Consider the following 24,392-nt stretch of genomic DNA (forward strand, 5'->3'; position numbering starts at 1 on the left):
AAGTGCTGGTTCAAGTACTTGATCTAGTACTGGTCTAGCTCCTTGCTAATGTACCTGAAAAGCAGAAGATAATGACTCACAGTTGAGATCCTGCCCACCATATTGGAGACCCCAATGGAGTTCCAGGCCCCTGGCTGAGGCCTCGTCTAGGTTCAGCCACTGTGGTCATTTGGGAAATGAACCAGCAAATGAATGATCTCGTCTCTGTCTCTGCCCCCTCGCTGTCATTTTGCCTTTCAAACAAACCAGCTATATATACACATATAAATATATATGTATGTGTAGATATATATATATAAGAAAATGGTAATCTTTGAGAAGAATGTGAACTTTTTATTTTAGATCAAAGAAAGAATAGCAATAATCACAAGACTAAAGGAAACAATAAACATAGAAATTGAAGAAAACCCATAAAGAGGCAGCAGACACAGGTATTTGTAGAAATGGTCCAAGTAATTTTGAAATCAAAATCATAAAAATGGTCTCATAATATAGAAAAAATATGCAATTTCTAGGATTTTTTTATTCAGTGGTTGCAGATTTGAAATCAAAAGGAGTTTGAGGGAGGAAAAGTTTTATAAGGTATTTTTATTTCTTTTTCCTTTTTTTAAAATTTATTTTATTGGAAAGGCAGATGTACAGAGAGGAGGAGAGACAGAGAGGAAGATCTTCCATCCGATGATTCACTCCCCAAGTGTCCACAACAGTTGGAACTCGTCTGATCTGATGCCAGGAGCCAGGAATTTCTTTCCGGGTCTCCTATGCAGTTGCAGGGTCCTGAGACTTTGGGCCGTCCTCGACTGCCTTCCCAGGCCACAAACAGGGAGCTGGATGGGAAGCAGCGCTTGTATGCGATCCCAGCACATTCAAGGACTTTAACCACTAGGCCACTGTGCTGGGCCCTACTGTTTCTTATCCAGATTTCTACTAAATACAGCTTGGGGGGCAACAGATGATGGTGCAGGTACTTGTGGTTCCTGCCATCCATGAGGGAGACCAGGACTGATCCCCGACTCCCAGCTCTGCTAGCTCTCGAACGGCCTAACCCTGACTTGTGAGCATTTGGGGAGTGAAAGAATGACTAAAGATGCTTGGGTATCTACCTCTCTGTCTCTTTCAAATGAAGCTGATTTTAAAGAGGTTTTATATATGCATATAATACAGAATCACTTATGAAATCGCAAAATATCTGTCACTGTCTATATTTCTAACTGTTAAATACTATGTAGGAACAATATAAACACATTCATAGAAATAATCTTCAAGTTTACAACAGTGTTGACCTCTTGGGGAGAAACAAAATGAGATCAGAGAACAAAAGCAAAGGGAAATACCTTTGTTTCTCTTAAAAATAAGGATATATGGAGCAGGTATTGTAACACAGTGGGATAAGCCACTTCTGGTATGTCTGCTTTTCATATATAAGAACACTTCCAATTCAACTTCCTGAACATGTAAGACATTCCTTCCACCCCTGTGAGAGCCCTGGGCAGAGTTCCTGGAGCCTGGTTTTGCCCTAGTCCAACCGCAAGCATTTGGGAGCAACTCAACAAATGAAATTCTCTCTTCCTTCTAAATATAACCTTTAGTAAATAAATATAACCACTTCCTATGGTTTGATGAGATTGATTGTGCTGATATGCGTTGGTCCTCATGCTTTGTACCTTTGTTTAAGCTATTTCATAATAAAAATGGAGAACATTAAAGTAATTGTTTTAGTGTTTTTTTTTTTTATTAAACCCAGCTTTTATGTTGGTATTTCCATTTTCATTCTATTTTGATTTGTAAAGATACTTGGAATGTTTTTTGAATGTTTTTATATATTGAGACTTTTTTTGTGGCCTGACCTGTAATCCGTGTATGCTGAGAGGAAAATGGGTATTCTCTTGTTTGCAGATAGTGTATTGTATATGCTTCTGTTAGCTTTCACCGGTCATCTATTTTATTATTGCTCTGCCTCATTATTCTGTCCATTATTCATAGTAATGAACTGAGACCTCCAGTTACTCTTTGAAAACTATTTCTCATTTGATCTTGTCATTTTTTGCTTCATATAAAGACTTTGCTGGCTCTGTCTGTTCTCTGTCACTCCCTTCCTTCTTGTCTCTCCCCAGCTCCTTGCTTAACACGAAGAAGGTATAGGAACACCTAGTTAGAAGATGGCCATTTGTAACATAAGCAGGAATCCCGAGTAACCAAGCATAGTGACATCCTGATGTAAGACTTCATTCAGCCTTCCAGAATTGTCAGAAAATAGATTTCAGTTGCTAAGCTACCCAATCTGTTGCATTTAGTCATTGCACCTAAAACTGGCTGTAGCAGTACTTATCCTTATAACTGTTACGTTTACTTCGTGAGTTGAAACCTTAAATATCTTTGTTCTCAGAGATACTGGACCAGAAACTTCAGTGACCACACACAAAACAAGAAATACACGTTTTGTGAACATAATTTGCAAAGTCAGTATGTAGCAAAATTCATTAAGCTTTTAATTCTCAATAAGGAACAATTAGCAATCCCTGATGAAGGGGGATTCTAATTTTTGGAATTACAACATAATATTTATTAAGAAGCCCACGTCATCATGAAAATTACAAAGCATACCAAAAAAAAAAAAAGTCCACAGGAAACCATGACTCATCTATATATAAAAAAATTTCTGAAAAAAAAAGCCCATCTTTGATATAATTCAAAAGGAAATTGTGGCGCTAAAACAATTCATTTAAAGGAGTTAAGTGGTGATTTTAAGCAGACAGAAAACTCAGTGAACCTGAAAATAAAGTTACTGAAATGGTCTAGCATAGAGAACAGAAAGTAAAAAGTTATTGTCGAAACTTCCCAAATTTGGGCCCAGCGTGGTGGTCTAGCAGCCAAAAGTCCTTGCCTTGTACACGCTGGGATCCCAGATGGGTGCTGTTTCTAACCCTGCCAGCTCCACTTCCCATCCAGCTCCCTGCTTGTGGCCTGGGAAAGCAGTCAAGGATGGCCCAAAGCCTTTGGACCCTGAACTTGTGTGGGAGACCTGAAAGAGTTCCTGGCTCCTGGCTTCGGATCAGACCAGTTTCTGCCATTGTGGTCACTTGGGGAGTAAATCACTGGACAGACAATCTTCCTCTTTCTCACCCCTCTCTGTATATCTGATTTTGCAATAAAAATAAATGAAATCTTAAGAAAAAACTTCCCAAATTTGATGAAGACATGAAATAACACATCAGATTGTCTACAAGCATCTATTGAGTGGTAGCTCAACAGGCTAATCTTGCACCTTGCAGAGCCAGCATCTCATATGGGTACCGGTTCATGTCCCAGCTGCTCTACTTCCTATCAAGCTCCTTGCTTATAAACTGGAAAGCAGCAGAGGACAGGTATGCACTCTTGTGGGAGATCCAGAAGAAGCTCCTGGTCTTGGATTGGCTCAGTTTATTTGTTTATTAAATTGTATAAAAAACTGTCTTGCATATATTTTGGTATCAGATACTATAGTAAGAGTTAAGGAATTGGATACAAAAAAAAAAATGTGGTTTAGTTCTAAAAGATATCATAGTTTATTTAGTGAGACCAGACAGATGTAAATTGAAATTTGGAAAATAGAATGTGAAGCAGTTTCTTGAATCCCTAGCAGTCACAGGTTTTCATTTGTTTTTCTGTTTATGTGAGAGAATAAGGCAGTGATATTATGATTTTCCAAAACAAAAGGGGCAGGTATTTCATGCAGTGATTTGGTTGGGATGCCCCACATTCCATATCCAAGTGCCTGGTTTGAGTCCCAGCTCCTTCATCTCCAATCTAGTTTCTTTTTGATTTGCATCCTTAGAGGCGGCAGATGATGGTTCAAAGACTTGGGTCCCTGCCACCCATCTGGAAGAATCAGACTGAGTTTCAGACTCTCGGCTTTGACCTGGCCAAACCATGGCTATTGTGGGCATTTGGAGAGAACGTTTGGATAAAGGAACTCTGTGTGTATGTGTATTTACCTTTCAAATAAAATGAAAGTAAGTTTTAAAAAGCTAAAAACACAGAGATAGAAAATTTTTAAAAAGCTGATGAAGTAATATGGGCCAAGGGTGTCCTATCCAGATTGTCTTGGTATAGAAAAGGTGTTCAGCCTACGTTATATCTATAGTCTTTTTTTTTTTTTTTTTAAGGAATCCGTTAGAGGATAACGTTCTTTCATTCCATGGTGAAACTACCAAAGGGCAGTATTTGACTTATGGAATTATGCAAATCCCTTGCACACTTTACCCAGTTTATCTCAAAAACGACATCATGCAAAATTAAAAATGCAGTATCGCAGCCAGAATATTCACGTTGATACAGCCTCCTGATGTTTAGATTTTTCTCAATTTTGACTTGCCTGTGTGTGTTTAGTGCTGTACAGTCGTGTGCCAACTTAGTCAAAGTGTGAAACAGTTCTGTTGTTACAAGAATCCCTTTTGTTGCCCTTCTATAACTACACGCAGCTCCCTCCTACCCTTCTATCCACTCATTCTTAGGCTCTAGTACCCATTCATGTCTTTTCCATATCTTTGATTTTAGCATTTCAAGTCTGTTATCTAATGAAATTAAGATACTGACTTATTGATCACCTGCTGCCTCCACGTCTGCATTAGCAGGGAGCTGGAATCGGGAACTGGCACCTAGGCCCTGAGCCCAGGAACTACTAGTCATCCCATTATTGGAAAGGCAATTTATAGAGAAAAGGAGAAGCAGAGAGAAAGATCTGTTTTCTGGTTCACTCCCCAAACAGCCGCCACAGCCAGACCTGAGCCAATCCAAAGCCAGGAGCTTCTGCCAGGTCTGCCAAGTGTATGCAGAGTCCCAAGGCTTTGGGCCATCCTCCACTACTTTACCCAGGTTACAGGAGCTGGATGGGAAATGGAGCAGCTGGGACACAAACTGGTGCCCGGGTGGGATCCCAGTGTATACAAGGCAAGGATTTAACCACTGAGCGAGCCATTGTACTAGGCCCATCCCAACTGACATCTTAACCATCAGACCAAACACCTGCCCAGTTTGGCAACAGTTGTTGTGAAGTTGTATCTCAGTATATTTCTGGGTTGCACTTCTGTGCATAATAATGAGGATAAGAAATTTTTCATACTTTTGTTATTACCTTTTTCTTTTATGAAATGCCTGACAGTGCTTTTCAGTTATCTCGCTTGACTTTTTCTGAAGGGAGTTTATACTTTCAAGATATTTACTCATTGTTGTGCCACTTACCAGTTTGCTGTTTCACAGAGCTAAATGCACCACCTGCTGGGCACTTACATTTTCTCCTTTGCAGTGAGTGTAACATTAAACATAAAACAGAAGGCAGTGGTAGGACACTAAGGGAGGAAGGAAGCTTCTCTCTTAAAGGTTCTAGTTTGTAGTGTTTTGCTTTTATTTGCTCTTTCTGCATGTTATATGTCTGTGCATGCACACACATGTGCATACATGTAATGTGGAAATCTAAGAACATTTTGTAGCGCTCTGACCCAGCTGTGTATTAAGACAGAGTCCCCTGGTGACTGTGCAGTTCAACCAAACCCATCTGACTTCTGATCCATGATGTTCTGGAGCCATGTTAACTATCACTCCTGGACCTACGGTTGCTCCTCATACATGTGCCATCCCTGCCCTAGTTGCCTGACTGCCAACCACAGTTCACCACATTGCTTATGGTTTATCCCAAGGGCTTCTCAATGCAGACATTGTGTTTTCCAAGGCTTGGGACCTCACTACTTCAACTCTATCATTGCTAATTTAACTCTATCCAAAAGGGTTATTGCTTGTTTGTTCAGTGACTTCAAAGTCAACTCTGTGCAGCCTAAGATAACCCTCAAATTTCCCAAAGCATCTAATGAAACTATTAGGTAGCCCTGCCTTCTATAATTCCTGAATCCCAGACTTCAAATGGACTTTACATCTCAAATAGACGGATTTTACATCCTTCCTTGAGTATTTTCCCTTAGCTTTGGTCGCTCTTCAGAGTCTCCCTGCATCTTACACTTTTTCATCATAATGGAATGCTTCTTTATCTACTACTTGGTCCAAAAATAGGAGTAAAGCATATTTAAGAGAGACATTGTTATACAAACTATAATTAATGATGCTGCTATTTTTCTACTTTTGTGGAAATTACTTTTTTTTTTAACAATTGAATAGATCACTTCTGATGGTTTATTTAGTCATAGGGCCATAAGTAGCTACAATAGCTTTGTTGTAATTTTGAAAGCAGGAATTGTGATACAACTTTGTTATTAATTCAAGATTTCTTTGGCTATTTGGAGTTTCATTTTATACAAATTTAAGAACTGATCATCTATTTCTGTGAAAAGTAACAATGGAACTTTTAAAGGGATCACATTGAACTTTTAAATTATTTTGGGTAGTATGTACATTTTGACAATATGAATTCTTCCAATTCATGAACAAATATGATGTTTCCACATGTGTTTTCTTCAATGTCATTCACCAATATTTTATGCTTTTCAGTATATAATTTTTTAACTGCCTTGAAAGTTTACCCACAAGTATTTTATTTTTTGAGACTATTGTAAATGGGTTGTTTTCTTAATTTTCTCTTCAGATCATTCACTAATAATATAAATAGTGTTGATAATTCCTATTGATACACAGCCCAATCAACATCTAGAAATTCCTTTGAATGTGGTATCAACCTTACCTCTTCTTTAAGATTTCTTTCTTGGGAGTTCATTATTTTTTAGTAATGATTTAGTAATGGTTGATCAGAGTGGGAAGGACCGAGGTTTAGGGAAAATTGGGTGAACTCATTGCTTCCAAATTTGCTATTTCTTCTTGTTCCTGGGGAAAGGGGAGAGACAAAGAGGGAAACCGTTTATGACTTTCCACACGTCCCAGTACCCAGGGATGGGGAACCACCACCTCATACCAACACAGAGTCTTGGGGGTTGATTTTAAAATTAATTTAATTAATGTGTTTATATCTGAGATGGAGGAAAGGAGAGAAGAGTGAGAGAAAGAGAGAGAATCCTACCTCCTGAGACACCCCCCAAATTCCTGGATGCAGAGTCTGCCAGACTGAAACCAAAGGTGGCAAGGATCCAACTATGTGACCACCACTTGCTGCCTCTCAGAGTCTGCACTAGCAGGAAGTGAAAATCATTCACCCTGAAGCATTCCAATATAGGATGTTGGTGTCCCAACCAGCATCTTAACCACTTCATCACATGGATGCCCCAAAGTCTTTGTTTTCTGACAGTTTGATTACAATGGTTATTGGTGAATCCCTCTTTGGGTGAATTTCACTGGAGATCTTTGAGCCTTCTATACATAGGTGTTGTTTTCTTGTTCCAGATTTAGAATTCTTTCAGCTAATTATTTCTTTAAATGTGCTTTATGGAGTGTTTTCACAATGTTCTCCCTTTTGAACCCCTATTAGGCAAATGTTAGGCCTATACATAGTACCGTATAATTCCCATAAGTCCTCTTCATTTTGTTCCTTGTTGCTTTTGCTTCTCTGTAAGCTCTGGTCACACTGACTCCTGCAATAGCGTAGAACTGTGTCCCTAAGGTTCTGAGGATAAGGATCTTTTGTGGCATTGTCAGATTTGGTCTGCTATTGTCCAGTATAGTGGATTCAAGGGATGGTTGCAATGCTGAGGAGTCCAGCACTGGGGACTAATATACAGAAATGGCTTCATGAGGCTGGAATGTTGCTTCAGGGTTCCCACCTAAGGGCTGTTTTGAGGGCTTTTTAGTGTTTCTCCCCCAAGAATTTGCTTTGTGATGAGGATAGGGCTGCTTGTTTCTTCTGGCTTCTGTGTTTGCTGAGGTTTTTTTATCTGCAGTTAAGAGCCAGAGTTGTTGTCTTTGTGCATGCTAGTAGGGAAGAATGGGGGGGTTTAACTCTAGATTGGGTCTTCCTTAACTCCTTATGCCTTTTGGTGACTGTCAGGAGTTGCCTAAGAAAAGCCAGGATGGGAAACTCTTCCCTAATTCTGAACTTGGCACACTAGAAGACAACACTATGTTTTCTGACAAGAAAAACCTTTGGAGGAACTCACTTGAGACTTAAGGAAGAGATACAAAGAGAAGATAACAAAATGCTCATGGCTCCTTTTGTTATTTCTTGTATCATGGAGAAGAAAGTATTCTGGGGACACTTTGTCAAGTAAAACTGCAGCTTTATAGATTTGCACATGAATTTATGGACCATGTTTGCACAAATGAATGTTCAGGAGCCATAATCCTATGAGGTTTCCGGCCTTTCCTTACCCTTTGCCTCTCCTTGTCTCCCATATCCTTAGAAAACATAGATTTGTAAGTGTGTGTAACTGTTATGAACCAACAAAGATTCCTAAATAATGACAAAATTGGGAGTGGGGAAAATTCTTTTCCCATGGCTGTATGGGAAGATTCTTTATCCAAGCTTGTATGTTTCCTTGTCTGCATATCTTTCCAAATGGCTTGGCAGGTGGGATAACCATCGTATTTGGAGTTCCCGCATCTTCTGTGTACAAAGTAACTTCTGATGTAAATGCCTAACCATGTGTCTAGAAAGTTCACACAGGATTCATTGTATCTACCTGTGGCCATCCTACACCTTCTAATAAACCTTGTCATATCCTTACATTTTCCATTCTTGAGTGAGAGTCTAACATCTAACTGCCTCAGATCTCTTGAGTCTTTGGGCTCCATTTTCACTGAGCAATTTGTCAGCTCTGTGGGAGCAGGTGGAAGAATATGTGGCATCCTTGAGAAGCCAGTGTTTTGTTCTTTGCCAGATTCAGAGTTACTAGCCTGATCTTTATTATAGCTCCTATTGTTTTGTCTTTCCCTCCCTCTATCTTCTCTCTTCTTCCTTCCCTTCCTTGTCTTATTATTTCAGTCAGATCTTCCATTCACTGGTTAGTTCCCCAAGTGCTTTGCAACAGCTGGGGTTATGGAAATTAGGGGCTGGAAATTCAGTCCAGGCTTGCTGTGGGGGGCACAGATGAAACTATGTAGCCATCACCTGCCGTATCCCAGGAGCAAATCTCTGGTTCCAGATACAGGTCTCTTGTTCTTTAGCCTTCTCCCAGGATGCTAACTGCTGCTGGGAAGCATGCTTTGATGTCACTGTCAGGCTTGAAATGTTTTCTCTGAAACGCACACCCTCTGTCTGGTCCTCCGTCTTCCCATCCCACATTATGGCCCTGCAGTTAATGTGTACTCCTTTCTCCTGATACCTTAACAAGGCAAAGGGCTCCTAGACCTAGCACTAAGGGAGGTAGGTGCAGGATTCAGCATCCGTGAGGTTTTTCTTTCTTTTTTTTTTTTTTAAGATTTACTTATTTTTATTGCAAATAAAATATCTATCTATACAGAGAGCTGGAGAGACACAGAGGAAGATCTTCTGTGCGTTGATTCCCTCCCCAAGTGGCCTCAATGGCCGAAGCTGCGCCGATCTGAAGCTAGGAGCCCAGAGCAACCTCTGGGTCTGCCATGCGGGTGCAGGGTCCTAAGGTCTTGGGCCGTCCTCCTCCCACCCCTCCCCAGCCGCATCTCATCCAGATTCATCCGCAACTCTCTCTTACTGCATTACAGTCCATTTCAGCTTCAAGAGCCACGGAAGGGTCTGGTGTACCTTCCTCACTCTGAGAAGTTGGGCCAAATCATAACAGAACTCACCGTGTCTTTAGGTTTCAGGCAGAGTCCAGGATACAATTCAAGTACAAAGGGGCGCAGGTGAGAAGCGGGCAAGTGCTAGATCATGTCTTCAGAGAAAGAAAGAACGCAGGGAGCGGGGGAGGTGGTGCGGCATTGCAGTCTGCTTGCGTCACAGACGCCGCCGTGGTCACCTGAGTGTGTTGCTAAGGTGATGAGGGGACAGGGACACATGGCACTACGTGGGAGTTGGCTTCTGACTTGTCCAGTCTAGCGGGGCTAGCAGAAGCTGGACTGGCGATCCCTGCCCATGGCCCCTGCCTTGAGGGTGTGCCACAGGTACGACCTGCCTCTGCCTTGAGACAAGGAGAGTGGGGCTGCCCGTGTTCGCCTGCGCAGCCCTGTCCGAAGGCTGAGGGGCTGAGCGATGCCCTCCACCCGGGGACTCTGACTTGGCAGATGACAATGATTTTTTTTTCCAGGTGACCGGGTGTGGGTGTGGTATCAAGGCCTGCGTGGTCTGCTGGCAGCCTAGGACAGGTCGGGTAGAGCACCTCTCCGTCATCAGGAGGGAGTCTCTCCAAAAAGAAGAGTAACAGCACCCTGACAAAAACCTCACAAGAGACTAATTTTTAGCACATTGTTCCCTAATGCCTGCCTCTGTTTTTTTACCTGCAGTTTCCGTTTAATGTGTGAGTGTTGTCCCGTTGCTTCTAAGTCACGTGTACTGATTATTATGGTTTCTTTATTTCTGGTAAGAAGTTCTTTATCTTTATGCAAAGTTTTAAGACCTTAATTTCTTTTAAAGATGTATTCTATTTCTATCTGATGTGCAGAACTAAGAGGGAAGAGAGATCCTCCAGTCTACTGGTTCATTCTGCAAACAGCCCAGAGGCCAGACCATAACTGATCCAAAGCCCCTGTCCAGGAGTCTTTTCTGGGTCTCCCATGTGAGTTCAGGGTCATGGGCTTGAGCCATCCTCCATAGCTCTCTCAGGTCCCAAGCAAGGAGCTGGATGGGAAGTGGGCAAAGGGGACATGAATCAGCACCTGTTTGAGATGCCAGCACTGTCAGTCACAGGATTAGCCTGTTAAGCTATCGCACAGTCCCAGGGCCTTAATTTTTAGCGCTCAGATGTTGTCTCACACTGCTAGTTATGGCTTTCCTTTCTTGTAGCCTTTTTATAATTTAAGTACTTCCTAAAATGTGCTCTTCTTAACTAAAATGTAGAAGGAGCAGACACAGTGGCTCAACAGGCTAATCCTCCACCTGGAGGCACTGGCATCCCACATGGGCATCTGTTCTAATCCTGGCTGTTTCATTTCCCACCCAGCTCCCTGCTTCTGTCCTGGAAGAGCAGCAGAGGATGGCCCGGGTCCTTGGGCTCCTGCATAGGCATGGGAGAACAGATGAGACTCCTGGCTCCTAACTTTGGAGCAGCTCAGCTCCAGCCATTGCAGCCATTTGGACAGTAGGCCAGCAGATGGAGGATCTCTCATTCTGTCCCTCCTCCTCTCTGTAAATGTCTTTCAAATAAAAACAAAAAAAAAAATCCATTTTTTAAAGTAAAAGCACAGAAATCTGAAGTGAGAATATTATGAAACATAAAAATGATGACATTCTTATGAAATTAAATCTGAAAATACAAATATATCACTTTTCCTTTGCAAACAAAGTTGTCATCCATTTCTGAATCTTCTGTTTTCTCTATACTTATTGCATCATTTTTTGTTTTGACTACCTCAATTATGTATGTGGTCATTTGTCTTGTGTTTGTACAGCTCTGCACTTTTTCCCTTCATATTACAAAATTTATGTCTCCTTTTCTATGTGGGCAACTCCTTGTCTCTTGTGGGTAATGTGGTCCTCCCATCTGTTGAGTCCTTTCAGTTCTTGGAGAGTAATGAAAACTATCATTTGGACATTTTTTCCCTTTAAAAATAAACGAAAGCTATGAATATCTGAGCTTCAGCGGCCGACAGGTGGCGTGACTTGGACAGTTTATTCGCCATTGTAGTTGAGTTCCCACACGACGAACCCCATTCCCCACTGGGTATTGGTTTCTGTCCCTTCCTTTCTCTCGTCCTCATCTACTATCTGCCAAAAAACCTGCTAGCAAAGACGTTGCTTTCAACATTATCTTTAAATAACTAGTTAATAAAAAATAATAATATATATATGACTCTCTTGCCTCAGGCGTCCCCGCCCTTTGCCATCGCTCCGCCCTCTTCGTAAAGTCACCGCAGGTGGCCCCGAAAGTTGGCGCGCCCCGCTTCCTTGTCTCAGGAAGTTTTACCAAGCCTCCTCGGAGAGGGCCGCACCCGCTCGAGGAACACTCGGGAAAAACGTACGCGGCCTTTCTACTTTACTCCGGGCTGCTGGAAACAAAAACATTCAGCGCGGAGGTGATCGCGCCTCGTGGGTGACAGGAGGCGTGGGCGTCTGAGATGAGCAGTTAGGAGCAGCGATGACGTCTATGCTCGGCGATCCGGGGAATTTGTTTCTCTTTGTCCTAGCTTGACGTCAGCTGTGGTGCTCGCTGTACGGCAAGGCTTGAAACATGGCCGCTCCAGGCCTGAAGTTGTCCAGCGGGCGCGGCCATTATGGAACTCTGAAACCCAGAAACCTGTTCGTCGAAAGGCTGGCAGGTGGCGACCCCCAGGCTCAAAGTCGTGACTGAGCATGCGCAGTGGGCACTCGTAATGGGGAGACCTTGCTCTGCCGTGAGGCGGCGTGACATAGCCATCAGTTTCGGGTGAACAACGTGGATCCACGACAAATGGGAACGGTTAGTGTAAAAAAAAAAAAAAAAAAAAAAAAAACCCGGTCTGAGTATGATGGTGACCAGGCGGCTACAATGGCCCAACGGGGTCAGTTATGGGTACCCGTAAGGGTCAGTCCAGGGGACCCGAAGGGTTAAGTGATTGGGCGTCTGAGTGTCCTGGAGCGATGCTGGTGGTAGGCGGAGGTTTGTTGGGAGTCTGGCAGTGTCTCTGTGAGGATGAGTTGGGAGTGTGTAGGAATTAATAAGTGGGCGTTCCGTGAAGCGTTTTGATGGGCAGGATGGGATCTTTTGATGGGATCTTCGAGATTGTGTGACCAATGGGTTTCTTGAAAGACATTGATTTGGGGAACATTAGGACTCTGGGACCAGAAGCCTGGGAGGATCAGTGGTTGGAAATTCTAAGTTCTGTGGGAAATAAAAGTTTGCGACTGGAATTAGTGGCTATGGAAACTTTGGGGTTCAGCAGTGAAAGGGGGGGGCTGTGGGGAATCGGTGTTTGATGAAACAGTGTGGGCCATGAGTGAATGAGATGATGAGTGAATGGACAATTGGACTTCACAGATGAAAGAATGTCGAATAGAGGGATCAGTGGTGCTCAGTGATGGGGACTGCCCTTGTGGTGAGGGATGCCACTGTGCCAGCTGGCAGCTGACTCCACATCCTTAGATTAACACTGGAAATCAGTATGAGTCTGTGAGCGGGATCTGGTTTGGTCGCTGCTGAGCAGTCTGATAGGATCTTTGAGCTCTGCCCTCACTCCGGAGAAGTCACATTTGGGCATAGGGGGCCTTCAGTGACTGAGAACGTGGGCGTTCGGGTGGGAGGCCTGAGGCTGGGGACATTCGGAGGTCTATGAGCAGCAGGCTTTGTGGGAGTTGGTGTTGGAGCCCTGTGAGATGGAGCGACTTGGGGCGTAACTGTCAAAGGGGGAACATTCCTTTATACAGCTCGCAAGCAGATGTTCAGTTCCGCTTGGTCAAGGCCTACCTCCAGACTTCTCTGAAATATCCATCTTCTTCATTTCTCCCACAACAATGAAAATACTTTCAAAGGCAAGTGATAAATGTATCTAACATTACACATTAAAGATGGTGCCCCGATGGCTCTTGTCAGGATGCTAATCCATGTTGCTCCTAATATTTTTCCTTAAGGTTCTTTTTGGCCAACTTGCTCATCTGTCACAGTTGTTCAGGAGTGAGCCTGGTTTGTGACTCGTTGGTAATTAGGATGGATGTGGCCTTGCCTGTGGTTGGAAAGCAAAGAATCTACTGAGTAAGTATCTACACTGATAATAGAAAAGCTTTTGCTGAAAGAGAATGCTGAGAATGTATGGAAACTATGCCTAGTCAGAGGTTCCAAACTGAAAACTTAAAACTCGTAACTAGGCTAACTCTAGTAACTCTTACTTTACCTTTCTGGGAAAACAATTAGAGTAGTTCTGAGGGCTGTGTGCGGGACTGCTCAAGTCAGCATGAACAGGTAGTTCAGCATTATGCCTAACTTGTGGTTGTCTTTCATGTGTGTTTCTGCCTTGTCAATTTTTCTATGATGTATCATGCTTTTATTGGTTGCCTTTTTCCATGAAAACCTGCTTGTTTTGATTTATCATTATTAGTTTTATTTTTACTGCTATTGCTGTTATTCAAGTAAACATGTAATTGTGAGAATATTAGAAAAGTTAGAAAATGGGCCCGGCACGGTGGCGCAAGTGGTTAAGTCCTCGCCTAGCACGCCCGGGATCCCATATGGGCGCCGGTTCTAATCCCGGCAGCCCCGCTTCCCTTCCAGCTCCCTGCCTGTGGCCTGGGAAAGCAGTGGAGGACGGCCCAAAAGCTTTGGGACCCTGCACCCGCGTGGGAGACCCGGAAGAGGCTCCTGGCTTCGGATCGGCATAGCATCGGCCCGTTGCGCTCACTTGGGGAGTGAATCATCGGACGGAAGATCTTCCTCTCTGTCTCTCCTCTCTGTATATCTGCCTTTCCAATATAAAATAATAAAAGTAAATCTTTAAAAAAAAAAAAAGAAAAGTTAGAAAATGAGAACATCACAAACTGTCTTCTAGATTTCTTTTTGGTTTATTCACTTATCTCTCCAATATTTTTCAAAGGATTATTATTATTTTTTTTTAAAGATTTATTTTTATTATTTTTTATTGGAAAGGCGGATATACAGAGAGGAGAGACAGAGAGGAAGATCTTCCATCCGATGATTCACTCCCCAAGTGAGCCGCAACGGGCCGATACTATGCCGATCCGAAGCCAGGAGCCTCTTCCGGGTCTCCCACGCGGGTGCAGGGTCCCAAAGCTTTGGGCCGTCCTCAACTGCTTTCCCAGGCCACAGGCAGGGAGCTGGAAGGGAAGCGGGGCTGCCGGGATTAGAACCGGCGCCCATATGGGATCCCGGGCGTGCAAGGCGAGGACTTAACCACTTGCGCCACCGCGCCGGGCCCCAAAGGATTATTTTTATTGCAAAGTCAGATATACAGAGAGGAGGAGAGACAGAGAGAAGATCTTCCGTCCAATGATTCGCTCCCCAAGTAGCCACAACAGCCGATCTGAAGCCAGGAGCCAGGAGCTCTTTCAGGTCTCCCATTCAGGTTGCAGGGTCCCAAGGCTTTGGGCCGTCCTCGACTTCTTTCCCAGGCCACAAGCAGAGAGCTGGATGGGCAGTGGGGCTACTGGGATTAGAACCGGCGCCCATATGGGATTCCAGCACTTTCAAGGCAAGGACTTTAGCGCTAGGATCCACTCCAAGCCCTCTCTTTTCACATATTTTAAAACCTACTCTCATTTTCATTTTGTTTGAAAGGAATTGAGAGGGAGAACCCATTCACTCTCCAAATACCTGTAAAAGTTAGTGGTAGGGGCCTGGCAGTGTGGCCTAGCGGCTAAAGTCCTCACCTTGAACACGCCAGGATCCCATATGGGCTCCAGTTCTAATCCCAGCAGTTCCATTTCCCATCCAGCTCCCTGCTTGTGGCCTAGGAAAGCAGTTGAGGACGGCCCAAAGCTTTGGGACCCTGCACCCGCGTGGGAGACCCGGAAGAAGTTCCTGGATCCTGGCTTTGGACTGGCATAGCATCTGCCGTTGTGGTCACTTGGGGAGTGAATCATCGGACAGAAGATCTTCCTCTCTGTCTCTCCTCCTCTCACTATATCTGACTTTCCAATAAATAAACAAATCTTAAAAAAAAAAAAAAGTTAGTGGTAGGTCAGGTAAAGGTCCAGAGCCCGGAACTCAATCTGAATCTCCCACATGCATGACAGGGACTCAAGTCTTTGAGCCATCATCTGCTGCCTCCTGATGTTCAGTAGCAGGGAGCTGGATCAGAAGCAGCACAGCAGGACTTGCATCTGGCACAGTGACACTGGATGCCAGTAGCTGAAGTGGCAGTTTAGCTACTGTGTCAGATAGCTGCCCTTATAAGTTGTAACATGTAATGATGCTCTCAAATTGCCAGAAAGAAAGATTTTTTTTAAAAGAAAGTTTACTTAAATTTTTTTTTTGTTTTTTTTAGAAAGATCTTTCATCCACTGGTCCACTTTTTTTTTTTAAAGATTTATTTTTTATTATTTTTTTATTGGAAAGGCGGATAGACAGAGAGGAGAGACAGAGAGGAAGATCTTCCGTCTGATGATTCACTCCCCAAGTGAGCGCAACAGGCCGATACTATGCCGATCCGAAGCCAGGAGCCTCTTCCGGGTCTCCCACGCGGGTGCAGGTTCCCAAAGCTTTGGGCTGTCCTCGACTGCTTTCCCGGGCCACAGGCAGGGAGCTGGAAGGGAAGCGGGGCTGCCGGGATAGAACCGGCGCCCATATGGGATCCCGGGCGTGCAAGGTGAGGACCTTTAACCACTGTACCACCGCGCCGGGCCCACTTAAATGTTTTGAAAATAAATGCTGCTTAAGGGCAAATGAGAAAGTAGGACAATTGGCAAACTGTGAAAATATATTTTATAACATAAATGATAAAGGGTTGATCACCTTAATGTTAAAGAACAAAAAGACTTTGGGGCTGATCAGGCAAATCCTCCACCCTGCGGTATAGCATCCCATGTGGGCACTGGTTCATTTCCTGGGTGTTCCACTTCCCATCCAGCTCCCTGCTTGCGGCCTGGGAAAGCAGCAGAGGTTGGCCCAAGTCCTTAGGCCCCTGCACCCACCTGGGAAGCCTAAAAGAGGCTCCCGGCTCCTGGCTTCAGACTGAGCCAATGCCTGCTGTCGTGACCATTTGGGGAGTGAACCAGCAGATGAAAAATCCCTCTCCCTCTCTCTTCTCTGTCTCTCCTTAGCTCTCTGTAAATCTACCTTTCAAATGAAACAAATAAAACTTAAAAAAAAACTCTCAATCTTTAAAAAAAAAAAGTTTTTTTTTTTTTAAAGATTTATTTTTATTATTTTTTTATTGGAAAGGCGGATATACAGAGAGGAGAGACAGAGAGGAAGATCTTCCGTCCGATGATTCACTCCCCAAGTGAGCGCAACGGTCGATGCTATGCCGATCCGAAGCCAGGAGCCTCTTCCGGGTCTTCCACGCGGGTGCAGGGTCCCAAAGCTTCGGGCTTTGGGCCGTCCTCGACTGCTTTCCCAGGCCACAGGCAGGGAGCTGGAAGGGAAGCGGGGCTGCCGGGATTAGAACCGGCGCCCATATGGGATCCCGGGCGTGCAAGGCGAGGACTTAACCACTTGCGCCACCGTGCCGGGCCCAGAAGTTTTTTTTTTTAAAAATATGTTATACCATTGATCATTATTAAAAAACATTTATTTATTTCTATTTGAAAGGCAGAGTCACAGAGTAAAAAGGGGAGAAAGAGGGAGAGAGAGAAAGAGATCTTTAATTTGCTAGTTCACTTCCCCAGTGGCTGCAGTGATGAGAGATGGTCCAGTTGAAGCCAGGAGCTTCTTCTGAGTCTCCCTGCAGGTGCAGGAGCCCAAGCACTAGGGCTATTCTTTGCTATCTTCTTGGACTGTTAGCAAGGAGCTGGATTGGAAGTAGAGCAGCCAGGAATCAAACCGCTGGCCACATGGGAAGCCAGTGTCACAGGCTGTAGTTTAGCCTTCTATACCATGCTGCCCCTGGCCCCAATAATATTAACATAATAAAATGTTCAATTTTTCGTAAAGTATCTATACTCTTGGTATATGATTGTCTTTTTCCTTTTAAAATTTGTTAAGCTGTATATAGTTGTTTGTTAAACATCATGAGAAAAGGTAGCATAGTCATTCTCACCTGTTCAAAATTATTTTTTAGTGGCAGCATACAATAATATACTCAATGGATAATAAAATTCAGATCTCAATTTATTATTTGTAACCATATTTTGGTATTTTTTTAATAAATGAAACACCATTATTTTACTTTGGATTGGATTCTTTCTAATGTTTTCATAACAGTTCTAGAATCCCTGTCTTCTTATGTACTTAGTTCTTTGTGCAAGATGCTTGCTTGGTGTAACTAATTCCTTGAGAGCAGTTCTGGCTTCCTAAATGTGTACACATCCATGCCCTGAGTTGACTGAAAGCATGGATTTGCATACAGATTTTACCCTCACAGCCTCTTCTGTTCTCTTTCCCTATCCTTTTCCCAGTATTGACCCTCACAGGTCCCAGCCGTTCTTCCAAGAACAGCAGAAAATGATCGAGAACCAGGTGAGTGGAGCATCAAGTGTTCCATTTTTGCCATGGGAAAATTTGGGGAAGCAGTCCTAGAAAAAGGTATGCAGTGTAAGCATAGATGCTTAGCACAGACTGGGTCCCTGTGGCCACAGATTCAGAATGAAGATTTTCACCCGGAGGTCAATCAGAGAAGGTTCAGTTAGCTGATCCCATAGGAGACGCAGCATCCCTGTGCAGCTGGATGGCTCCTGATGCTGTCCTGAATAGATCAAAGGGGATTTGGCCTCAGCAGTCAGCCAGTCATTGGGCATAGTCTATAATTTATTTATTTTTATTGGAAAGACAGATTTACAGAGAGAGAAGGAGAGACAAAGAATGACCCGCTATCCGCTGGCCCACTCCTCAAATAGCTGCAATGACCAGAGTCAAGTTGATCCGAAGCCAGGAGCTTGGAGCCTCTTCCAGGTCTCCCACACGGGTACAGGGTCCCAAGGCTTTGGGCCATTCTCAACTGTTTTCCCAGACCACAAGCTGGATGGGAAGTGGAGCAGCCGAGATATGAATTGGGACCCATATGGGATCCAGGAACATGCAAGGCAAAGACTTTAGCCATTAGGCTACTGCGCCAGGCCCTCAATATATTTTTTATGTTAATTCTTAATTTTTTTTGAAACCATATCAACAATTCCCTTCTAATCTCTGATAACCCAATCTTACACAAAATTCATCTTTCTTAAAGCTCTTATAACACTGTTTTATTTCCTCAGTTACTTCTTCCTTTTCCTTCTTGCAGAACATAAGGCATTTTACTTTAGGACAAAGATTTTTTTTAATGTAGTATTTTACCTTTATCTAAAAAGTTGCTTTTTAATTTTTAATTTTTAAAATTAAAAAAAATATATTCTTTATGTTTCTTAGCTTTCCCCACCAAGCATGTAATCTCATGCCTTTAGCTTTTCACATTTCTCTCTTTTCTGCCTACTGGTCCCTTTAATTCACATTTTGAAAGCACGCTTCACCACTGTAAATTAAAAATCAAGGCCATAACCTAGATGTCTTCCATTTCAACTCTGAGGAGCTTTTCACCAAGAAGGCTTTATGTGCTTTTTTTTAAAAAAAGGAAAAAAAAAAAAGATTTATTTCTTTTACTAGGCATTATGTGTTATTATCCCTGTGTTAGATAGGTCAAGAACCATCCCTTACCACGTCCCCAGTCACCGACAGTGACCCAGAGAAGGAATTAAATCATTGGCAGCCTTCACATGATTTTCCTGTTCCCCAGCGTGGAAAACACAGTGCGAGGAATGTGAAGTTTCTTGCTGAGTTAGCACAAAAACGCTCCGACTCGTGAACATCATAAAAATCAATCCCTTCCGTGCCTGCCCACGTCATCTGCTCGACTTATCCCCATTTCAGCTTCAACGAAGAGATGTGTCATTCAAAGATGTGGTCGTGGGCTTCACCCGAGAGGAGTGGCACCGGCTGAGTCCCAAGCAGAGGGCCCTGTACCGGGAAGTGATGCTGGAGACCTACAGCAACCTTGTCTCTGTGGGTAAGAACAGGATCGCACGCACTTCCCAGGCTGCCACGGAAGCGCCCGTGCTCTCTGAAGCTTGGATTGGTTTAATAATTATCTGACACTTTCTGTGTACCTAATTTAATTTAGCAGTTACAGCCACTTTTATCTTTATTTATTTATATACTTTGGTGTCAGGTGTTTTATTTATTTATTTATTTATTTTTAGATTTATTTATTTTATTGGAAAGCCAGATGTACAGAAAGATAGAGAGACAGAGAGGAAGATCTTCCGTCCAATGATTCACTCCCCAGGTGGCTGCAGCGGCTGGTGCTGCCTCGATCTAAAGCCAGGAGCCAGGAAATTCTTTCAGGGTCTCCCACACAGGTGCAGGGTCGCAAGGCTTTGGGCTGTCCTTGACTGCTTTCCTGGGCCACAAACAGGGAGCCAGATGAAAGTGGGACTGCCAAGATTAGAACCGGCGCCCTCATGGGATCCCGCACGTTTAAGGAGCTGGTTTCTGAGTTGCAAAAAATATATCAATTTATTAATAATAAGATGGCCAGTTACACTGTGATATGCTTTTCCTTTAAAAAAAAAATTTTATTTTTCATTAGGCAAATTTGCAGAGAGAAGGAGATACAGAGAGAAAAATCTTCCATCTGCTGGTTCATTCCAGAATTGTCTGCAACTTCCAGAGCTGAGCCAACCCTAAGACAGGGGCCGGGAGCCTCTTCCAGGTCTCTCATGTGAATGCAGGATCCCAAGGCTTTGGGCCGTCCTCAGCTGCTTTTCCAGGCCACAAGCAGAGGGTTGAATGGGAATTAAGGGCTCTGGGATGCAAGCCTGTGCCCATATGGGATCCTGGCACATGCAAAGTGAAGAGTTAGCCACTAGGCTACCATACTGGGCCCATTTTTTCTTTCTAAGTATCCATTTTGTTTTGTTTTGTTTTAGTATCCACTTTTTAAAAAAGTTTATTTTATTTTTATTGGAAAGGCGGATAGACAGAGAGGAGAGACAGAGAGGAAGATCTTCCATCCGATGATTCACTCCCTAAGTGAGCCACAACGCCCGATGCTATGCCGATCCGAAGCCAGGAGCCTCTTCCGGGTCTTCCATGTGGGCACAGGGTCCCAAAGCCTTGGGCCATCCTCAACTGCTTTCCTGGGCCACAGGCAGGGAGCTGGAAGGGAAGTGGGGCTGCCGGGGATAGAACCGGTGCCCATGTGGGATCCCGGGAGTGCAAGGCGAGGACCTTAACCACTGTGCCACAACACCGGGCCCGAGTATCCACTTTTAATGTCTGAACCTGTTTAGTTTTCATAAGAACTTTATGAGACACTTCCCATACTACTCTGTGTTAAGTAATTGAGGCACAAAGAGGTGAAGAAACCTGCCTAGAGTCAGCCTACCTGGTATGGCCAGGGTTTATAGCCCAGCACTCTGACTGCTTGGTATAGATTCTTAGCTTTGACCCTAGTTTGGCTGTCTTGAGTCGAGTTGGGTTGGGTCGACTGGGCAAGGAGTGCATCAATCTCCCTGGTACAACAAGCATTGTTCAGAATCTCTGTTGCCAGAGAGGCACTTGGTCCAAGGCCCCCATTGCTCATCCTGAACAGGTTATGGCGGCACCAAGCCAGATGTGATCCTCCTGCTGGAGCAGGAAGAGGCACCATGGATCAGCGAGGTGGCGTGCCCAGGCTGCCACTGTCAGGGTGAGTGTCCCAGATCGAGCCGAGCGGATATGTGGGAAGCTGACCACTTTCAAGTTTTGTTCAGGGTGTCATAAAAGCTTGGGCATTTCTCTGAGAGCTTCAGTCTTCTTGATGATGCTTTAGCCTTCACAGAGCCCTGACTCCACTCTCTGTCTGTACTTACCTCTGCCCAGAGCTGCTGCACCCATCATTCTGTTTTCCGAATCTGTCATGTACCACCTCTTCCACATTCAGGTATTCTTGCCAGACAAGCATCCGCAACCCTTCCATTCTTCCCTGCCTCTTCCTGCCTCCTGTTCCAGCACTGTCCAGGGCAGATGCTTCAGGCCTGTCTACCACTGCCACCGTCTCACTGCCTGTCATTTCCTCATTTCTTTTGCTTAAAGTTAAGTCACACCCATTGACAGAGAACTGGAATCTCAGAGGATGAACGGGTAGAGAGATGACCGGGGCAGCAGCTGAATGGTGAAGCAATGTGTCCGAGCTGGGCCCATTGTAACCACGTCTGGTGAACACTCAACAGAACTGTCAGCTTTGTAAAAATATCCCCACAATACTCCCAGCTTTCTTGAATGTTGGTGGCCTTGCTGCTTCTCCAACGTCATTGTGGGCTTAGTCAGAGCCAGTGCCTGCTATCCCTGCATCTCTTTAATACACTTATATTTTGGTGTTGTGAACACTCAGTTGAATTTGACGTTATGGGTTGAATTCGAGTTTATGGTAGGAAGCACGATGGTGCACTCATTGTGCACCCATTCTCTTGAGTAGTTGAGGTATAGCAGTTGATTTAACCCTTAAAACACCTGTGAGGTAGCCAGCTTTACTACTCCATCTTGAAATGAGGAAACGTCAGAAGAGTGTTGTTTAAGAACATTACAAAAACATAAGGGGAAATTTGAACTCAAATGTGCAGACTCCAGAACCAGTAGCGTTAACCACTGTTCCTTGATGCTGTTTATGGGGCTTTCGTACTTCATATATCTGTCGTCAGCTTTTCCCAAAACCATGGTAACCTTGATATCCATTGTTCTACTCCCTTTTCTGAGAATGTTATACCTGAAAACCCTACTGTGTGTATTTACTCAGCCCTCACTTCTAGGCCAGGCTAAAATCAGGAGCCAGGTACTTCATCTAGGTCTTCCCCACGGGTGGCAGGGGCCCAAGTACTTGAGCCATCTGCTGCTTTTGCAGGTGCGTCAGCAGAGCACTGCATTGCTTGGAGAATGCTGCTGCCGCAGATGGAGGCTTTAACCTGCTGTGCTCCAATGCTGGCCCTTCAGCTCCCCCTCCCCACTTTTCTAAGTTCTCCATATTCTCTGTTTTCCTGACCTAAGTGTGTCCTTTCCCTTCCAAGAAGTCATTGACATTTCTGTTTTCCATAATTTGTTTCTCAAATGCGATCAGTTTCTCAAAGAACTTACCCATTCTGACGCCACGTGATTCTCAACTTGGCCCCTTTGTCATTTTCTGCCCATTTATTCCCTTTGTAGCACCCAGTCCTTCCCCAGCCCTGTTTTACTAATGGATCATTTCTACAAGTGTGTCCTCTTACACTGTTCTTGCATGTCAGAAATCAAGGTGTTCGTTCCTCCTGGCTACCTGTCACCAGACACAAACCTCACCTGCTTCTTGTTACAGAGCTTTACTGCCAGTCATTTTGAACCTTTTACCTGCAGCATTTTCACTAACTGTTCTATGCTTATGTGCTGGTTTTATAGATTTCTTTCTTCTGAGAAACTGCTTTAAATCTTTCTCCTCAGTTTTTCCTTTAACCTAGACTATGTTATATCTGAATCTGTTTCGTCGGAGGGCTTGATTATTTTGTGCTGTGTTCTTAGATATTCTGTTGAAGGTTATGGAGCCCCTCTTTATAAAGTCAAAATAAAATCCATCAGATTATAAAAGAAACAAATGATGCAATACAGTTATCCAAATATTGTCAAAGTGTATCTTATGGTGCTAGATGTGGTTTCTTATTTATACATTAGATAATAACTGATCTCTAGCAGTGGATCTAATAACTATGATGATCTCAGAGTAGAATTATCCATGTCTTGAGTAATCTTCAACAACTGAACCATCACATCACAACTCCATGACCACAGAATAGTCCGTAGTCGTAGGATCTGCTAATATTGCTTGTTGTGCTGCTTATATTTATAATCAAAGGAAATGTTCAGTTATAATTCCAGCTTAGACAAAATAAGGATGCAATTTTTGTCTTAGCCAAATTCATGACTCCCCTGAATTCTACCCATCATGTTAAAAACCCCTATGGTTAATCCTTGTTAGCTCTCGTGGTTCCACTCTTTTGTTTAGGTCACCGAATAGTATTTGGTCATTTATATTGTAACTAAGTGGGCCAGCGTAGCAAACTCTGATAAATTCCATACAGTGTCACACTCTGACACCACCCAAACCTCTTAGGAAATACAGATTCGAATTCAGTAGGTCTGGGGTGACGCCTAAAATTCCGCCTTTTTAACAAGTTGCAGTGGGATTAAAGTTGTCCTCTGAATCGTTGCACGATGAATAGCAAGGTGCTGTGTGCAACATCTTTCTTGCATAACAGGATCAGCAAACTGTGGCCTACATCTTATCTGTTTTTTTAAACGAGGTATTTTTGTAATTAAGCCAAACCTAGTGTTCACATACTGTCTATGTGTTCATGCTGTAGTAGGAGTTAAAAAACAGTGACAGAGGCTGTATGGCCCACAAGACAGCTTCTCAGTGGCTGTTCTACAATATTCCATTTTCTTTGAAATCATTTCTCCCCATACTCTTTCCTATGTTGCATTCCTTTTGTGCCAGGATTCTGAATCTTCTTTATTCACAGAACATTTTTTGCTTACATTGGTATTTTTTGGCTATGACTCATGATCGATCTCAATATGTATATAGCAGATCTCTTCAATGTCATTTCTCAAGTAGTTTTATTCCAGATCATAATAGTAGAAAGTCATGAGGAATGATTCGTTACTTCCTCCAGAAGACATCTGCGAAGTGAAGGTTCCGAGGAAGAGACAGCAAGGCGTGCTTTGGCGGCAAGGTGCACTCACCAGCAAGAAAACATTGCCCAAGGAGAAAAGCCAGGAGTGTAAGAAGTTTGAAAAAGTATCAGTTCTGAATACTGGGCGTTTTCC

The 24,392-nt window shown here is 43.6% G+C and overlaps 2 protein-coding genes across 2 annotated transcripts in view; one reads left to right on the top strand and one right to left on the bottom strand.

The window, feature by feature from the left end:
- Positions 1–24,392, top strand: part of LOC121153685 (zinc finger protein 420) — a 363,018-nt gene that overhangs the window by 337,695 nt on the left and 931 nt on the right. The window lies entirely within an intron of this gene.
- Positions 1–24,392, bottom strand: part of LOC121153689 (zinc finger protein 566-like) — a 221,779-nt gene that overhangs the window by 36,121 nt on the left and 161,266 nt on the right. The window lies entirely within an intron of this gene.

Source organism: Ochotona curzoniae, unplaced genomic scaffold (assembly GCF_017591425.1).
Source record: "Ochotona curzoniae isolate NIBS_2020 unplaced genomic scaffold, NIBS_Ocur_1.0 contig_2699, whole genome shotgun sequence".
NCBI classification, from domain to species: Eukaryota; Metazoa; Chordata; class Mammalia; order Lagomorpha; family Ochotonidae; genus Ochotona; species Ochotona curzoniae.